The sequence below is a fragment of the Protopterus annectens genome, chromosome 13.part0 (assembly GCF_019279795.1).
Source record: "Protopterus annectens isolate FY-2018-M chromosome 13.part0, PAN1.0, whole genome shotgun sequence".
NCBI classification, from domain to species: Eukaryota; Metazoa; Chordata; order Ceratodontiformes; family Protopteridae; genus Protopterus; species Protopterus annectens.
The window spans coordinates 28,564,110-28,584,705 of NC_056747.1; the positions used below are offsets into that span (position 1 = coordinate 28,564,110).

At 40.7% G+C, this 20,596-nt stretch overlaps 1 long non-coding RNA gene across 1 annotated transcript in view; it reads right to left on the bottom strand.

The window, feature by feature from the left end:
• Positions 1 to 204: 204 nt before the first annotated feature.
• The window catches only part of LOC122788310, a 128,818-nt gene continuing 108,426 nt past the window's right edge, over positions 205 to 20,596 (bottom strand). Inside the window, exon 3 of the long non-coding RNA XR_006362630.1 lies at positions 205 to 271. This is a non-coding gene — a long non-coding RNA (uncharacterized LOC122788310). The remainder of the gene's footprint in view (positions 272 to 20,596) is intronic.

Sequence of the window (20,596 nt, forward strand, 5' to 3'; positions counted from 1 at the left end):
AAGCTCATCATTATAGACTCTGGACAATATTTTCTTTATGTCATTGCATTTTTAATTAAACAATTAATAAACTCTCCAGCTTTTGGACATCACATTAGGTGCATTAAAGCTAAAAACAAACACATGCATAGGTTGGTTAATATTACAATACTCAAAAGTTGAAATGAAGAAATTCACTTACTGTAATGAAGTGAGATGGAGTGTCACGTTTTGTTGTCAGTGGGCTCGGTTTTTCCAGTGGGGAGGCTAGATCAGCACTCTCGGGAACACTCTAGAGACAAAACAACAACAACAATGGGACACAAAATCATCACGTAAAATTCTCACAATGCATAGAGTCTGCAGGACGTTATTTTCAAATTGTTTGTTCAGGTATGCAAGCACAGAAGTAATCCAACTATTTTTGCATGACTACTTTATTTAGTAGTAGGGTGGTTTCTCCCAGCAAGCAAATGGTCATAAAGCAGGAGTCACTTCTGTGCATCACAGAGTATGCAGAGTTATACATAAACGCCCCCCCCCACACACACACACACCGTATGCACCCATACAGGCAACTTCAACAACTGCAGTTTATAGCCTGCATGTCTTTGAAGTGTGGGATTCTTACCAAGGCACAGGAAGGACAGATAAACCCCACAAAGAAAGTACCCCAACTGAGAGTCATTCCAGAGAATCAAGCTGCATATCACAGCAGTATGAACCACTGCACACAGTGCCATCCAGGTCATAATCGTGCTTATCCTAATACCAAGTTATTTTATTTCTTTACCAGTAGTCCATACTTAGTCTGATAATAAGGCCTCAATTTTTTTTAAGCCATTAAAGAAGCTAAAAGTAGTTGATGTTTAACAAAATGGTTCTCAATTCTTCCTCAAATTAATACTTTAGACCAGGTATGTATTTAATAATGCCTTATTGTTATGTACCATGCATGTCTTTACTGCGTGTAATTCTATAATTATGTTTTAAACAATGCTCTCTGTTGCTTGATATCATGAAAAGTCATCTGTTTTCTATGACTATCAAGGGAACATACATAAATTACACTTAGCTCCTATGCAGTTCTTCTGCTTTGTCTATGTTACTATACTTGGCCTAACTAACATCTCAGAAGTCACTGTCTATGTTACTATACTTGGCCTAACTAACATCTCAGAAGTCACTTTGATTTGTTTTATTACTTAAACTGCTAAACAACTGCATCCATTTGTGTTTGGTTTTCCTAGTGTTTTGGGAGAAATTCTACTTGTTGTTCTTAGCCTTTGCGGCATGAAAGGAAGCCTCTTACTGGTACTCTAGGCTTCTCATTAACTCAGTGAATGAAGCAGGCTAGGCTGATTGGCTGTGCAGGCTAGGTTGGCTGTGTAGCTCTTGTCATGGGTTTCATTTACAGTGCCTTCCATGCCTTTCTGCTTCATTTTGCTGGGCTACATTGGGCTGTTGACCTAGCACAAGCAGGTCACAACACAATCCATATTTGCAAGCCACTAGCGTTAACCCAGTTAATAGAACTAGTCTTCCTGCATTTGTCTACCCACTCTGTATTCATGTTATCTGCTTGTTACATCAGTTTCCCTGCCCTCCATTCAGCGTAGCTACTATTAGTTGCCCTATATGTGCTGAGAAGTGCCTCCATTCAGCGTAGCTACTATTAGTTGCCCTATATGTGCTGAGAAGTGCCTCCATTCAGCGTAGCTACTATTAGTTGCCCTATATGTGCTGAGAAGTGCCTCCATTCAGCGTAGCTACTATTAGTTGCCCTATATGTGCTGAGAAGTGCCTCCATTCAGCGTAGCTACTATTAGTTGCCCTATATGTGCTGAGAAGTGCCTCCATTCAGCGTAGCTACTATTAGTTGCCCTATATGTGCTGAGAAGTGCCTCCATTCAGCGAGCTACTATTAGTTGCCCTATATGTGCTGAGAAGTGCCTCCATTCAGCGTAGCTACTATTAGTTGCCCTATATGTGCTGAGAAGTGCCTCCATTCAGCGTAGCTACTATTAGTTGCCCTATATGTGCTGAGAAGTGCCTCCATTCAGCGAGCTACTATTAGTTGCCCTATATGTGCTGAGAAGTGCCTCCATTCAGCGTAGCTACTATTAGTTGCCCTATATGTGCTGAGAAGTGCCTCCATTCAGCGTAGCTACTATTAGTTGCCCTATATGTGCTGAGAAGTGCCTCCATTCAGCGTAGCTACTATTAGTTGCCCTATATGTGCTGAGAAGTGCCTCCATTCAGCGTAGCTACTATTAGTTGCCCTATATGTGCTGAGAAGTGCCTCCATTCAGCGTAGCTACTATTAGTTGCCCTATATGTGCTGAGAAGTGCACTGCACAGATAGCTGCTGAACTGACATTAATGTGGCATTTAGTACTAACTACTCATTGCAACCTTGTATTGTAATCTCTCCCTACCCAAGTTGAATAAGCAGTTAATAACAGTTGAAGTAATTTAGTTCTTATAAGAAATAAACTTTCCTGTTCAACATGGAAAACAAAGCAACTTTTCTTTCTTCTGTAGACAGTCTTGTAGCACTGGGTTTTCCTAAACAGTATAGAAAATGCCTAATGCTGACTGACACTGAACTACTACTTAATGGAGACAATGTGATCTGTGAGAGGTGCAAGTATCTTCACAACATAAAGGCAAATGTTTCACTTAAAACGATGGCCTGTGAGCACCACTCTGCACCTCTTCTCATTCGTGAGCCCCCCCAAACTAACATATACTGAGCCGGTCAAAAAGTCTCTTCCTAGGCCTGAGGTAGGAAAGTCTTGTACTTAGTCTAAAAGTAATATCACCACTCTCTCGGATGTCAGTGAGTCACCAGTCTGTGGACTAATTTAAGGAATTCAAACAGAAATATTACTATGTAAGTGGTGGCTCCAATGTCATGCACATAGACATCAAGCTTATGAGGCTGGCAAGGATACAGCGATAGTTATCTCTCTGCTGCCAGGATCCTTGATCTTATGAGGGCTTTTCAGTCTCTTTCTCCTAGCAGATAAGAACACAATCTAGTGGCAGCTCATATAAATGACTTGCGGTGCTCAGCTGTGAGGTAAATGAAGAGACGCATTGGATCTTACCATGCATGTGTTAAATACAGGCAAGCGTCTGGCCCCAAGAGGATTCTTTCCCCAGAATACTGCCTAAATACAAAAATAAGATAAAGGAAAATAACTTTCTTGGGTGGTGTAAGCCAGGGAACCTTGTTGGCTAGGCTTACGTAGGCCCTTGGGCCGATAGCCTAGTACCTACCTATGAACAAAAGGCTAAATAGCTGGTGACATTGGGGGAGGGCATCCACTGTGTGTTAGCCTAGGATGAAATTGAAGACAGGCCACTTGCTTAGCAAGGCATGCACCTCTCATTCAATAGCTGCTGATTAGTCAATCCTCTTGTTACCTCATAGTGCCTTTTTACTCAAAATCCATCTACTGGGCATCCACATACAGGAGAACAACTTGCAGCAAATTCTATTTCTGACTATATCAAATTTGTTCTGAATACCAGAAGACTTAATAATAAATTACCTGACCTTAAAGTTCTCCTGCAACTTAAACACATCTATGTCTGTGTTGTAACTAGAACTGGGTTTCACAGTAAAAGTAGTATTTCCAACATGAAATGGGTTTAGCACTTACAATACACTCAGACCTGACAGTAACTGTAGAGGCATTTGCAAATTTGTCAGATCCTATCACTACTACGCAGATTTCCTAAGATCCACAAACTGACTAGCTTGGTTCATCCCACAGCACTAGTTCTGCTTACCAGTGTTTTAGTTAGTTTACATAGAAGGATGAGTGTTCTTGCACTTAAATCTTAATGGTTTTACAGAAAGCTCTGCCCTGGTTATAAGGGCTTTGTGAGGGGAGGGGTAACTGGTGGAGGTAAAATACACCTAATATGACCAAATGGCCATCAATGAGGTGGGGTGGGTTTGAAGGAAAGGGCTGCCTAGTAGGAGTGGGCTATTACTCTCAAGATATCGAAATGCAAGTATGATCAATCAATAGGCAAAACATTACTGCCAGATTCAGCACAGTTTCTATCCTTGGATACTCCAACAATCTTTTCAGGATTATGGCTTCATTAATTCTACATCAAGTCCTTACTATACATAGTCCAGTGGAGCTTTTGACAGATCAAACTGCTAAAAAATGTTAATTTTGACACTTGATATGTCATTTGTTTACTGGGAAAGTCTGACTGGGATAATATCCCATTTTCAGTGGAGGTCTATGGATAAAAGCTCCACTTTGACATAATACGGTTATAGTTAAAGTTAATAAAAGCCTAAAACAGAAGGATGATTAAACAATTCAGCTTCAGCATGCAGTGTGTACTTATATGTACATAGTGCCAATGTTTAGACAGCTATAACAAGTAGAAAAAGAACATTCTTAATAGATAAAGTATTCATAAGTTGCAGTTCATAGAGATACTATTAAACACAATGAGTATACTCTTTGGAAAAGATATGACTAGATACTATAGCCTAGAAAAAAATATATTAAATCTTTGCTTAGAAATAGATTTTACTAATTCCTTTTCTGTCAACACACTCAACGTATGCTGTGGATGGAAGGAGGGACAGAATATTTTAGCCTGGGATAGATGTTTAATCAACTTTACCTTCATAAAGCTCCTGTCTTACTTTGTTACTCCACACAAAGCTACTGGTGGAAGCTCTGCACAGCTGATGCTCTCATGTCATACCATAGTACTCCACAAAGAGTTACTGGAGTAACCTCTGCATGGCTGATGGTCCTATGTCATACCATGCTATATAACACAGACTTACTGGAGTAAGCCTTGCAGTGGCAATGCTCTCATGTCACATCATGCTACTCCACATAGAGTTACTGTAGTAAGCCCTGCACAGCTGATGCCCCCATGTCATGCCATGGTGTACTATGCAAAGTTACTGGAGTTAAGCCCTGCACAGCTGATGCTCCCATGTCATACCATGGTGTACTATGCAAAGTTACTGGAGTAAGCCCTGCACAGCTGATGCTCCCATGTCATACCATGCTGTTCCACACAGATTTACTGGAGTAAGCCCTGCAGAGTGGATGCTGTTATGTCATACAATGCCACTCTACACAGATTTACTGCAGTAAAGCCCGAACAGCTGAAGATCTAATGTCATACCATGGTATTACACACAGAATTACTAGAATACGTCTTACACAGTTGATGCTGTCATGTCATACCATGCTATTCTACACAGTTACTGGAGTAACCCTGCACAGATGTTCTCATGTCATACCATGCCAGTCCACAAAGAGTTACAGGAGTAAGCCCTGCAAAACTGATGCTTTCATAACATAAGCAATACTACACAGTGTTCCTAGACTAACCCCAGAAAAGCTAATGCTCTCATGTCATACTATGATACTCCACACAAAATAACTAGCGTAAGCTCTGCACAGCTTATCCTTTCATGTCATGCCATGCTATTCCATGGACAGTTACTACTGAAACCTCTGTGTAGCTGATGCTCTCATCTCATATCATATCATTCTATTCCAGACAAAGTTACTGGAGTAAGTCCCACTAAGCTGATGCTGTCATGAAATGCCATGCTATTCCACACTGATACTAGAGTAAGCCCTACACGGCCGATGCTTTCAAGGCATACCACGCTATTCCACACAGCATAATGGGAGTAAGAACTACAAAGCGTATGCTCTCATGTCATACCATGCTATATCACACAGTTACTTGAGTAAGCCATACACAGCTGATGCTTTCATGTCATACCAAGCCACTCCACACAGAATTACTGGAGTAAGTCCTATGCAGTTGATCCTGTCATGTCACACTATGATACTTCATGCAGAGTTACTGGAGTAAGCCCTGTACAGCTAGTGCTCTCATGTCATACCATGCTATTCAACACAATTATTGGAGTAAGCTCTTCGTAACTGATGCTTTCATGTCATATCATGCTACATCACACAGACATACTGAAGTAAGCCCTGCATAACTGATACTATGATGTCATACAATGCTATTCCACATGGTGTTACTGGAGTAATCCTTACTCAGTTGATGCTGTCATGCCTTATCATGCAATGCCACAAAGAGTTACTGGACTAAGCCAATCACAGCCGATACTGTCATGTCATACCATGCTACTACTAACAGAGTTAGCTATTGGAGTACACCCCACATGACTGATGCTCTCATGACATAGCATGCATTAACACACATAGTTACTGGGCTAAGCCCAGAACAGCTGATGGTATCATGTCATACCTTGCTACTCCATACAGAGATACTGGAGTATGCCCTGCACAACTGATACTATGATGATCATCTAATGCCGCTGATTATCTAATGCCATACCATGTTCCACACAGAGTTACTCGCCCTGCATAGCTGATTATCTAATGCCGCTGATTATCTAATGCCATACCATGTTATTCCACACAGAGTTACAGGGCAAACCTTGCAGAGCAGATGCTCAAGTGTCATACCATGCTAGTCTACACAGAGATACTTGTGTAAACCCTGCACAGCTGATACTCTCATGTCATACCATGCTACTCCACACAGAGTTACTCGTCCTGCAAAGCTGATTCCTTCATGTCATACCATATTCCACATAGGGTTACAGGAGTAATCCTTACAGAGCTGATGCTCTGTTGTCATACAATGCTATTCCACAAAGAGTTACTGAGGTTAACCAATCACAGCTGTCTCTCTCATGTCATACCATGCTATACAAAACAGAGCTAATGGAGTAAGGCCCGCAAACCTGATGCTTTCATGTCATATCATGTTACTCCAAATAGAGATAGTGGAGTAAGCCCTGTAAAGCTGATACCCTCAGCTCATACCTTGCTACTTCACAGAGTTACCATGCTATTCCACACACAGCTTCTGAACTAAGCCCTGAAGAGCTGATGCTCTCATGTCACATGATGCTACTCTACACAGATTTACTTGAGTAAGCCCTGCACATTTGATACTCTCACATCATGCCATGTCACATCACATAGAGGTTCTGGAGTAAGCCCTGCATAGCTGATACTATGAAGTCAATCAATGCTATTCCATGCAGACTTATTGGAATAAGCCCTGCATAGCTGATGCTCTCATATTATACCATGCTGTTCCACAGAGTTACTGTAGTAAGCCTTGCACAGCTGATGCTGTCATATCATACAATCCTATTCCACTAAGTGTTACTGGAGTATGTCATACTCTCATATATATGCTACTCCACACAGACTATGCCCTTCACAGCTGATGCTGTCATGTCATACGATGCTACTCTACACAGAGTTACTGGAGTAAGCCCTGCACAACTGATACTATGATGTCAATCAATGCTATTCCATACAGATTTATTGGAGTATGCCCTGCACAGCTGATACTCTCACATCATACCATGCCATTCCACATAGAGTTCCTGGAGTAAGCTCTGCATAGCTGATGCTCACACCATACTGTGCTATTCCACTAAGAGTTACTGAATGAAATCCTGCACAGCTGATACTCTCACATCATAGAATGCTACTCCACACAGTGTAACTGCAATATGTCCTTCACAGCTGATGCTCTCATGTCATACCATGCTATTGCACACAGACTTACTGGAGTAACCTCTGTATAGCAGATGTTCTTATGTCACACTATGCTATTTCACACAGAGATAATGGAGTAAGCTATTCGCAGCTGATGTTCATATCATAATATGCTATACCACACAAGTGCTGGAGTAAGACCTGCAAAGCTGATGCTGTCATGGCATACCATGCTACTCCACAGAGACCTACTGCAGTAAGACCTGCACAGCTGATGCTCTTGTGTCATATCATAGAATTCCACAAACAGTGGAGTAAGCCCTGCACTGCTGACACACTCATGCCACACCATGGTATTCCACACAGAGTTACTGAAGCAATCCCTGCATGGACATTCTGTCTTGTCATGATATTCACACACAGTTACTGGAGAAAGCCCTAAATAGCTGATGGTTTCATGGCATACCATACTACTTTACACAGCCATATGATGCTATTACACATAGTTATTGCAGTAAGCTCTGCACAGCTAATGTTCCCATGTCATAACATGCTACTCCAGAGTTACTGGGGTATGCCCTGCATAGCTGATGCTCTCATATCATAACATGCTTTTCCACACAGAATTACTTAAGTACACTTTTCACAGCTAATACACTTGTTTCATACTATGTTATACCGGACAGAGTTACTATAGTAAGCCCTGCACAATTGATGTTATGTCATACCATGCTACCCAACAAAGAGTACAGTAGTAAGCCCTGCAGAGCTCTCTTGTAGTACAATGCTATTCCACACAGAGTTACTGGAGTAATCACTGCACAGCTGAATATCTGATGTCATATCATGCTATACCATACAGAGGTACTGGAATAAGCCATACATATCTGATACCCTGGTGTTATACCATGGCACTCCACACACTGTTAGTCGTGTAAGCCCTGAAATCTGATGCTGTCATGTCATATTCTGCTGTACCACACAGGATTACTTGAGTAAGCCCGGCCCAGATTATGCACTCATATCATACCATGCTAGTCAAAACAGATTTACTAAAGTAAGCCCTGCACAGCTGATGAGCTCATGTCATACCATGTTTTACTACACAGTTATTGGAGTAAGCTCTGCACTCTTGATGCTTTCATATTACACCATGCTATTCAACACAGACTTACTTGACTAAGCCCTACATAGCTAATGCTATCACATCTCACTGAACCTCTTGAATTCGCCCTGCACAGATGACGCTCTCATGTCCTACCACTCAGAGTTAGTGGGATAACCCTGCATAGCTGATGGTCTCATGTCCTGCCACACTACCACCCAGAGTTACTGGAGTAATCACTGCACAACTGAATATCTGTCCTACCACACTACCACCCAGAGTTACTGGAGTAATCACTGCACAACTGAATATCTGTCCTACCACACTACCACCCAGAGTTACTGGAGTAAGCCTTGCACTGCTCATTCTCTCAGTTACTGGAGTAAGCCTTGCACTGCTCATTGTCTCATGCCATAGTATTTTATGTCATGCTCTTTTGACGGGTCTACTTCACTTCATTAAATTAACAGAACACCGGAACTAAATTGAACGAGATGGGAACATCTAACTTTTCCAAGAATGAGAGTGCACAAGATCGGGACTTAGAAGATCGAACTTGGTATATATTTTGAATGAGGATCACTGTGCAGTGAGGATTGGGAAATCTACAGTTTTCCTCATTGTAGTGGGATCTTGGAGTTGGTATATATAATTTGCAGAGTGTGTAGGGGTGCAGGGAGGCTTGCCCCCCTGCAAAAATGTAAAGTGACATATCCCTGTAAATTCTATATACCAACTCCGAGATCGCACTACCATGAGGAAAAGAGTAGAATTCCCAATCCTCAATGTACTGAGATTTGAGTTCAAATTATATGCATGGTTTGATCTAACGTCTGATCTTGTGCATTCTTGTTCTTGTTTGATGCTCTCGTCTTGATCATTTCAGTTTTGGTGTTGTCAATTTGATGAAGTGAGCTAGACCCCTCATGACATACTGTACTATTCCACAGAATTATGGAGGAGGACCTGCAAGGCTGATGCTGTTATGTCATACCATGCTGTATCATCCAGTGACATAGCAGTAAACCCTGCACAGCTGATGAATGCATGTCATATCATGCTGTATCCCATAAACTTACTACAGTAAGCTCTGCCCAGCTGATGCTGTCATGTTATAGCATGCTACTCCACACAAAGTTACTGGAGTAATCTCTCCAATGCTGATGCTTTCATATCGTACAATGCAACCACTCAGTAAACTTCTAGAATTCCCCTTGCACAGCTGATGCTCTCATGTCCTATCATGTTATACCACACAGAGTTACTGGAGTAAGCCTTACATTGCTTGTGCTCTCATGTCATACCATATTATTCCACAGAATTACTGGAGTAATTCCTGCCAGGCTGATAGTATCATGCTATAGCATGTTGTATCACACATTGATATGGCAGTAAGCTCTGCACAGCTAATGCTCTCATATCATACTATGCTATATCACACAGTTACTGGACAAAGCCTTGAACAGCTAATCCTCTCATGTTATATCATGCTACTCCACATAGAGTAACTGGAGTAAGCACTGCACACTGATCTCATGTTATACCTTGCTACTCCACATAGAGTAACTGGAGTAAGCACTGCACACTGATCTCATGTTATACCTTGCTACTCCACATAGAGTAACTGGAGTAAGCACTGCACACTGATCTCATGTTATACCTTGCTACTCCACATAGAGTAACTGGAGTAAGCACTGAACACTCATGATCTCATGTTATACCTTGCTATACCACATAGAGTAACTGGAGTAAGTACTGCACACTGATCTCATGTTATACCTTGCTACACCACATAGAGTAACTAGAGTAAGCACTGCACACTGACGATCTCATGTTATACCATGCTATTGACAGAGAATAAATGGAGTTAGCTGTGCATGGCTCATGCTCTCATTTCATGCAGGCAATATCACACCAAGTTACTGCAGTAGGCACTGCACAGCTGTTGCTCTCATTTCATACCATGCTACTCACCACAGACTTACTGAAGTAAGCCCTGCACAGCTGATGAGCTCATGTGATAGAATGTGACTCCATTCAGAGTTACAAGAGTATACCTTGCACATCTGATACTCTTATGTTGTACAATGCTGTTCCACACACAGTAACTGGGGTAAGCCCTGCACAGCTGATGCTATCATGTCATGCTATTCCAGACAGATTTACTGGAGTACACCCTGTAAAGCTAATACACATTTCAACCATGCTATACCACAAACAGTTACTGGAGTAAGCTCTGATCAGCTTATGCTGTTATGTCATACCATATTATAACAGAGTTACTGTATTAAGTCATACCTGGCTGATACTCTCTGTCCTATCATGTTATACCACACAGAGTTAGTGGGGTAACCCTGAATAGCTGATGCTTTCTTGACATACCATGCTATACCACACAGAGGTACTGTAGTAAGCCCTCCGCAGCTGATGCTCTCATATCATGCTCTGCTACTCCACAGAGTGTTACTGGAGTAAGGCCTGCACAACTGATGTTCTCATGACATACCATGCTATACCACACAGAGTTACTGTAGTAAGCCTGATGTTGCTCATGCTTTCATGACATAGCATACTATTCCATAGAATTACTGGAGTAAGCCCTTCCAGGCTGATGCCAGCATGTCATACCATGCTGCATCACACAGTGATATAGCACTAAGCCCTGCATCAATAATGCTCTATGTCATACCATGGCATTAGGCAATGAATTACTGTAGTAAGCCCTGTAAGGCTGATGCTCTCTTGTTATACTATGGTACAAGACACAGTGATATGGCAATAAGGGTTAGTGCTGATACTTTCATATCATACCTTGCTATACGAAAGAGAGTTACTGCAGTAAGTCTTGCACAGCTGATGCTCTTATGTCATACCATACTAATTGACAGTTACTAAAGCAAGCCATGCACAGCTGATGCGCTCATGTCATATGATGCTATATCACACATAGTTACTGGAATAAGCCATACAAAACTGATACACTGGTGTCATAACATGTTACTCCCCACAGAGTTACTGGTGTAAGCCCTGAAAACTGATGCTGTCATGTACAGTATACCCATATACAGAATGAATAAATTATGTAAGATATAAGACTGCAAAGAGACAGACTGCAGACTTTGCAGTTCTTTGAAAATAAATCATTATTCAGGTTAAAGTATTCCATATATCAAAAATACATAAAGCCAAATTAAAACAGGATCATTGGTGACCTCAGAAATAGCCAACCCAGGTCACAAACTGCTTTGTGTTCTGGGTCAGTAAGGAGCAAATCTAGGCAAAACTCAGTTTCAATTATCCCGAACAGGAAGTTGGGACTATGGCTAATTCTGGCATGAGCAAGGTGTATCTCATCCTTATACGGAGAGTTTGTAGTTTATAATTCATTGGTTGTTCAAAAGTCATCCTGATAAGGATGTTTTTATTCAGAGTGACAATCTGTATAACAAAAATCTCTGTCAATCTCTGTGTCTGTACCACTGTCCTTATAAGGACATTTAGTTTGAAATGGTTTTCTTCATTACCTTCATCCTTATAACGACCTTTGTACTTTAAAAATCTTTCCTTCTGCTATTCAGTCATCTTGAAAGACATTTGAATTTAACTGTCTAATGTCATCCTGATAAGGATGTTTGGGCAAATATATTTGAAAGCAAAAAGCTTTGTAATAGTTACTGTTGTAATAAGGATGTTTGAGGGATCGCTGAAGTGTCTTCATCCTGACAAGGATATTTTTAGTCCCTTAGCTCAGGGAAAAATATAGATTCTGGACACCTTTCTTCTTTTGATATCTTTACTCGTAGTAAGAAGGCAGATGTGCACTGTTCCTTAGACTGAATTCACCTAGTCAAATGTACAGTATTTATTAGTTGCTGTGGGGAGAATGTGAGGGGAGTAGCCCACCTCTAGGTTTGCCTATTGGTTGAGACGCTACAAAAATGAACAGGATCGCCCTCCAGTGACATATGTTGTTATTACAGATAAGAGGCACCAGCAGTAAAACTTTATGTGCAGGCTATCCAGAGAAATGTAACAAAGTAAGAAATATTGATCAACAAAAAATTTCTATTAATAATCCATTCTAGTACACACATGCTGAGAATTTTATCTTAAAAGATTTGTGTAACCAGCACTTTTGCTTTACCTCATTAGATCTGCCTAAAAATCCCTGCATGTATTTGTTGTTGTCTTCCCCTCAGGAGGAGAAAGATGGTCAGTGTTGTATGAGTGCTATGGGTCAAAAATTGGGCATACAAGTGGGATCGGACCATTTTTGTGACTGTGGTCCTGTGTGAAGTTGTGTGCTGCAAGTGTTTGTCCCTAAATCAGAAGAAAGTTTTGTAGCTTATCACAGAGGCTACAAAGAGAGGAGGCTTTCCTTCAAAGTTGTAATTACTGTCTGCACCTAGGAGGCTCCTTATAATAGGCTTATTCATAGTGGGATCCCAGTTTCTATCTTTATAAAAGCTTTTGGTGGTATTGGGTGGAAAAATATTATTAAATTTATGATTTTCATGCTATTGTGGTAGAAGAGTTTAAAAGAATAAAAGATAATAAAATTATAAAATTATAAGTTGTAATAGTGCTTGGTGTAACCAGTGCTTTTACTTTATTGCTTCATCAGATCTGCCTAAAAATCCCTGTGAGTACTTGTTTTACAAAGTTTTTACTATGTATAAAGTGCCGCAAATACATAGAGATATCAGGATCCAGTATACTATGATACTGAAAGAATGAGTTAAGCCAGACACACTATTATATGGTCATTTTGTAGGATGCATTGCACAGAAGCAGCCTGCACAGTATGACAGGAAAAAGGTGACTAATGCACTGGGTAGGCACATTCACGACAACAATAGCCACAGTTTCAGTTTTATGGCTATTGACCATGTTACCATTGGTGACAAGTTACCCTGGGGCTCCAATTGGAGTTAAAAGAACTGAGATGGCAGCTCCTTTTGCATGCAGATAAATGGCCTGGAATTAATGACAGGACATCAGTTACCCCCGTCTTAAAACTAAAAGCCTCGGAAAGGAAGAAAATATTAAAACTTACCCTCCCTGCACAAGCACTTTATGAGAAAGTTTAATGTTTTTACTTAAGATTGTAAAATATTTTTATAGTTTAACTATCATGATACTAACATCAACTTTTTAATAGTTCAACTCGGCTTGTTCAGTTTTTTACAAACATTTAAAGTTTAGAATTATTTTTTGTGTATATACATATTTTTTAAGATGAAGTGTTATAACAGTTAGCAAAGGGTTACCTACATCTACTCAGTTTACTCATGGTTCAGCTGGTTTTCTGTGTCCAATCAGATTGTGTTAGAAGGTGTTTTAAAATGTATTTAAACATTGGCTGTGCACATTGACTCTTGTCTGATGAAGTTAACATTGTTTTAACAAAAGCGCTCACATCGACTTTATTGGATTTATACATCGATTTTATTGGATATATTGGATTTATTCAGCATTAAAGTTTGCTTTTATGCAACATTTTTGTGTATGGTGTTCCTTGGCATCCTTTCTGCCAGCCTTCTCATTTTTTCAATTCCTTTATTGGCAGATGAGTGCTGCTGTCATGTCAAATCATGCTTCTCCACAGGGATTTACTGCAGTAAGCCTTGCATAGTGCATGGTCTCATGTCATTTATGTTACAGCATGCAGTTTCAAACAGAATTACTGCACTAAGCCCTGCATAACTAATGATCTCATGTGAAAGCATGCTACTCCACACAGAATCATTGGAGTAAGCCCTGCACAGCTGATGAGCTCATGCCATACCATGCTACTCCACACAGAATCATTGGAGTAAGCCCTGAACAGCTGATGAGCTCATGCCATACCATGCTACTCCACACAGAGTTACAGGACTATACCTTGCACAGCTGGTGCTACCATGTCACACTATACTACTCCACAGTGTTACAGGACTATGACTTGCACAGCTGGTGCTAACATGTCACACCATGCTACTCCACACAGCGTTACAGGACTATGCCTTGCACAGCTGGTGCTACCATGTCACACCATACTACTCCACACAGAGTTACTGCAGTAAGCCCTGCACGGCTGATGTTCTTATGACATACCATTCCAAACCATACAGAGTTACTAGAGTAAACCCTGCACAGCTCATGCTCTCATGCCATGCCATTCCACACAGACTTACTGGAGTAAGACATGCTTGGCTGATGCTCTCATGTCATACCATGCTGTATCACATAGGGCTAGTAGAATAAGCCCTGCACAACTGATGCTCTCATTTCATACCATGCCTCTCAACACACAATTACTGGAGTAAGGGCTGTACAGCTGTTGTTCTCATAACATACTATTCCACACAGATTTACTGCAGTAAGCCTTGCATGGATGAGGCTCATGTCATGCTCTGTTATTAGTTTTATAGGTTGACAGGTGTTTACTAACCTAATGACCACAAGGAACTTTATAAGCCTGACCATCTCAGACAAGTTCTGGTACCCTTGATGATCATAAGCAGGGGCTTGGGAGATGAAACATTTACAAGTAGGGGCCTGTGAGATGAACCATTTACAGGTTGCCTGTTTCCATCAGAGACATAGGTGCCAAGCAAAGGATGAATTTCCTGTTCCTCATCCAATTATCCAAGCTACGCTTGAATTAGGTTAGGGAGGAACTCTGCTTCACATGGATGGGGATCCTGTTCCAGACATGGGGTAGTCTCTGGGATACATACCTTCCTGAAGGATACTATTATGCATTTTTTGGCACATCCCTTACTGGCGAACATTTGTGTCAGTGTAGGTTTCAATGACAGCTCCTAATTTACAATCATCAGCAAATTTAGTAAGCCAGAGACCACTGACATTGGCCTTGACTTTAGAGAATTAAACGCCAAACAGGAGTGGTGCAAGGAATGATCCTGAGGGACTCCGCTTGTGACCAGCCTCTTTGTAGAAGTGGACTCCCCAGTTTCAACTCCCTGAATCTTGCCTGTGAGCCAGTTGGCTACCAACTGAGTGACTCTTGATTTATAAACAATACCTGAGTGGTGTATTGTGTCAAATGCCTTGGCCAGGTCAAGGTAGGCATTGTGAACCATTTTTCCCTCATCCATTGCATTGATGACTTTCTTAAAGAAATCCACCAGGTTGAATAGGCATGACCTGCCCTTGATGAAACCAAACTGAGTTAGGTTCAGTGTCTGGAGGTTTACTATATCATTATTGGTAATTTCCATGATAATTCTTTCTACGGCTTTGTATATATGACTAGTGAGACTTATTACACATAGAGTTCATAGGTTCATAGGTTCATAGATTAGTACTAGGCTAACTGCCTTTGTGGGCCATTTTAAGCCTAGCCAATTACCCCATGTGAGAATCAAACCCTGCACCTATGGTTTCTAAGGCAAACACCTTAACCATTATGCCACCCTCCCACCTGCACAGTTGATGCAATTGTGATACCATGCTATTTTATATGGTGTTACAGGAGAAAGACCTGCATGGTTGATGCTCACGTGAACTACCATGCTACTTGAGAGTTACTGGAGTAAGGCCTGAAAAGATGGCATTCTCATATCCTATATAGGTTCATAGGTAGGTACTAGGCTATTGGCCCTGGGGGCTATACAAGCCCAGCCAAAAAGGTACCCTGGCTTTTGCCACCCAAGAAAATTATTTTCCTGTGCCACTGTTGAGCAGAGCCACAGAGGTGATCCCTGGGGTGAATTTCCTATTTCCCATCCAATCATATAGGTTCATAGGTAATAAAACGCCTTTGTAAGTCTCTAACCCCAGACCTTGTACACACTACACAACATGAAGTATCACTAAGCCACGGTAGATATAAAATACCATGCTACTCAACACTGAGTTACCATAGTAAGCCCTGCACAGCTGATGCTCTTCTGGTTGACAATGCTATACCACACAGAGATACTGGAGTAAGCCCTGCACAACTCATGCCCTTCTATCATACCATGCAATTCCAATCAGAATTACTGGACTAAGCCCTGCATGACTGATGATCTCATGTCATAGCATGCTACTCCACACAGAGTTACTGGAATAAGCACTGCACAGTGATCTCTTGTTATTCCTTGCTATTCACAGAGAATAACTGGAATTAGCTGAGCATAGCTGATGCTCTCATGTCATGTAAGTCTGTCACACCAAGTTATTGCAGTAGGCTTTGCACTGCTGATGCCCTCATATCATAACATGCTATACCACACAGAGTTACTGCAATACGCCCTGCACATCTGACGAGCTCGTGACAGCATGTGACTGGACTTACAGGAGTAAGCACTGCAGAGCTGATGCCCTGATATCACTACATGGTATTACAGAATTACTGGAATAAGCCCCGCACATCTGATGCCATGCTATATCACACAGAGTTAATTAAGTTAGCCCTTCACAGCTGACACATGTCATACCATGCTAGTCGACATAGAGTTACTAAAGTAAGCCCTGCACAGCTGATTAGCTCATGTCATACCATGCCATTCCACACAGAATTACTGGAGTAAGCCCTGCATGGATGATGGTCTTATGTCATAACATCCTATATCACAAAGAGTTCCTCAAGTAAGCCTTGCAATGATGAGGGTCTCATGTCATGCACTGCTATTCCACACAGAGGTACTGAATTAAGCCCTGCTCTTCTGTAATACCATGTTACTCCACACAGAGATACTGGAAAAAGCCCTGCATATCTGATATTCTGACGTTATACAATGCTACTCCTTACAGATTTACTGGTGTAATCCCAGCACTGGTGATACTCTGATGTCATGCTATGGTATTCCATACAGAGTTGGTGGAGTAAGCCCAGCACTGCTGATACTCTGATGTCATGCTATGGTATTCCATACAGAGTTGCTGGAGTAAGCCCAGCACTGCTGATACTCTGATGTCATGCTATGGTATTCCATACAAAGTTACTGGAGTAAGCCCAGCACTGCTGATACTCTGATGTCATGCTATGGTATTCCATACAAAGTTACTGGAGTAAGCCCAGCACTGCTGATGTTCTGATGACATACCATGTTACTCCCACAGAGTTCCTTCAGTAAGGCATGCACTACTGCTGGTCTCATGTTATACTATGCTGTACCACACAGTTTCTGGATTAAGCCGCCCCATAGCTAATGCTCTCATTTCATACAATGCTCTCATTTCATACAATGCAGAATAAAACCCTTTTTATCACCCACAGCTAGAACTACTATTGCCCATATTCATCTAATCTCTACACCTCTCTTTGCCTCTTCCATTTTCACCAACCTATCTAAGAGCAACCTCAGTAAGTTGGAAAGCTCCAACAATAATATAATCAGATTTACTACTGGTAACCCATTTAAAACTCACCACTGTGTTAAATTAAATCAGCTTGATTGGCTGGAACTACAGAATCTAATCATTTACCACCAACTAATCATTTCACATAAAACTCTCTACCAACCTTCCAATACTCCCAGTCTCTCTACCATCATCACCCCCTATAACAATCTGAAGTCCTTACGTTCATCTCAAACTTCTAGTCAAAACATCTAAATCTATCAACAGGGCTGGGGATTCTCTTTTCTCAAATACTGTGGGAAAATTCTGGAATCTTTTCCCCTTTGACCTTTCCTCTATTTCCTCTTTATCACTCTACAAAAAAAGACTGAAACTTTTCCTCAGAACACACTGGTCATGCCACTGTAGTAACCTGCCTAAACCTCTCCCCTACCCAAATTGTGCCCTGTCTCCCCTTTTACTTATAATTCATTCTTCTGCCATTTCCTTTTTACAGTATATGACCTCTGTCCCGTCTCCCCTTTTTTCTTATAATTCATTCTTCTGCCATTTCCTTTTTACAGTATATGACCTCTGTCCCGTCTCCCCTTTTTTCTTATAATTGATTCTTCTGTCATTTCCTGTTTTACAGTATATGACCTCTATGCCCTGTCTCCCCTTTTTTCTTATAATTCATTCTTTTGCCATTTCCTGTTTTACAGTATATGACCTCTATGCCCTGTCTCCCCTTTGTTCTTATAATTGATTCTTCTGTCATTTCCTGTTTTACAGTATATGACCTCTATGCCCTGTCTCCCCTTTTTTCTTATAATTCATTCTTTGCCATTTCCTGTTTTACAGTATATGACCTCTATGCCCTGTCTCCCCTTTGTTCTTATAATTGATTCTTCTGTCATTTCCTGTTTTACAGTATATGACCTCTATGCCCTGTCTCCCCTTTTTTCTTGTAATTAATTCTTCAGTCATTTCCTTTTTTACAGTATATGACCTCTATGCCCGGTCTCCCCTTTTTTCTTATACTGTAAAACAGGAAATGACCGAAGAATTAATTATAAAGAAAGGAGATAAGAAATAGAAATATATACTATAAACAGGAAATGACCGAAGAATTAATTACATGACCTCTATGCCCTGTCTCCCCTTTTTTCTTGTAATTAATTCTTCGGTCATTTCCTGTTTTACAGTATATGACCTCTATGCTCTGCATCTCATTATTTTCCTTCTCTCTCTCACTTATTTGTGAGAACATTTTTTTTTTTAGTAAAACTATTTAATTTTTTCTTTGAAACTCATTGGTACTATTACTGATCGTTAGGCAGCCTCTTTCTTTGTATAATGTACGGTATGTGGCATCGGACTGTATCACCTCCTTGTTTTCTTTTTTCTTTGCCATTAAGAGATTTACTTTACCTGTAGGCCTCCTTTTGCATTTATGTAATGTACCTCCACGTCTTTCTTGAAATTCCAGTTTTCATTATATTTGTTACCTCTTCTTCAAATGATTTCCTATTAACCATATTTTGTCAGTGTATATAGTACTATAATTTCATTCTTGTTATATATTCTCTTTGTAAGTTTTTATGTTAACAGTTTTGTCATGGAACTTATCTCCCCGGGCCTCTACTGAAAATGGACATGTACCCAGTTAGACTAGCCCGGTCAACATATGTAAAATAAAATAAATAAAAATAAATAAATATTTCACATCCAGCTATTGGAGTATTTCCTGCATTCCTGATGCTCCCATTTCATGCCATGCTAATCCACACAGAGATGCAGGAGTACGGGCTGCACAAATCATGCTCTCATGTCATGCCATGCTATTTTACACATTTTTAATGGAGTAATCCTTGGACAGCTAATGCCTCATGACATACCATACTATTCACACAGAGGTACTGGAGTATGCCTACACAGCTGATAAGTGGTATTACACTATTCCACACAGAGTTACAGAAGTAAGGCATGTACAGCTGATGCTGCCATGACATATCATTCTATATTACAAAGAGTTACTGAAGTAAGCCCTTAGTGGCTGATCCTCTCATACCATGCTATACTACATATAGTTACTGTCACTCATCTAGTCAGGATGTAAGAGTCTTTGTGGGTTCTGTTGAAGCAGTTTTATTATGTACAAAAACATCAGGACTGAGGCTTAATGACTTTAACTTAGATAAACTTATATACAAACTAGCTATTACATTCATACATGCTCACTCTCGCTGCACTCTCAAAATGGCACTGAAGCTAGCGTGCTTGCTATTTATATGCACGTTCAGTCCTTGAAACGGTTCTTAAAGAAACAACACAACACACACACACACACACACACACACACACACACACACACACACACACACACACACACACACACACACACACACTCTGTTCTACATCCTCTTTCTTTGAGAAATAGGTCATGCAATACTGACAACATCAGCTGACATGCAATCAATACAAATAATTCTTTGTCATGCAGTTATACAGTAGTTGGGAGGGTGGCCTAATGGTTAAGGTGTTTGCCTTACAAACACAAGGTGCAGGGTTTGAGTCTCACAAGGGATAATTGGCTAGGCTTAAAATGGCTTGCAAGGGCAGTTAGCCTAGTACAAATCTATGAACCTATGAACCTAAAGCTTGAACATCA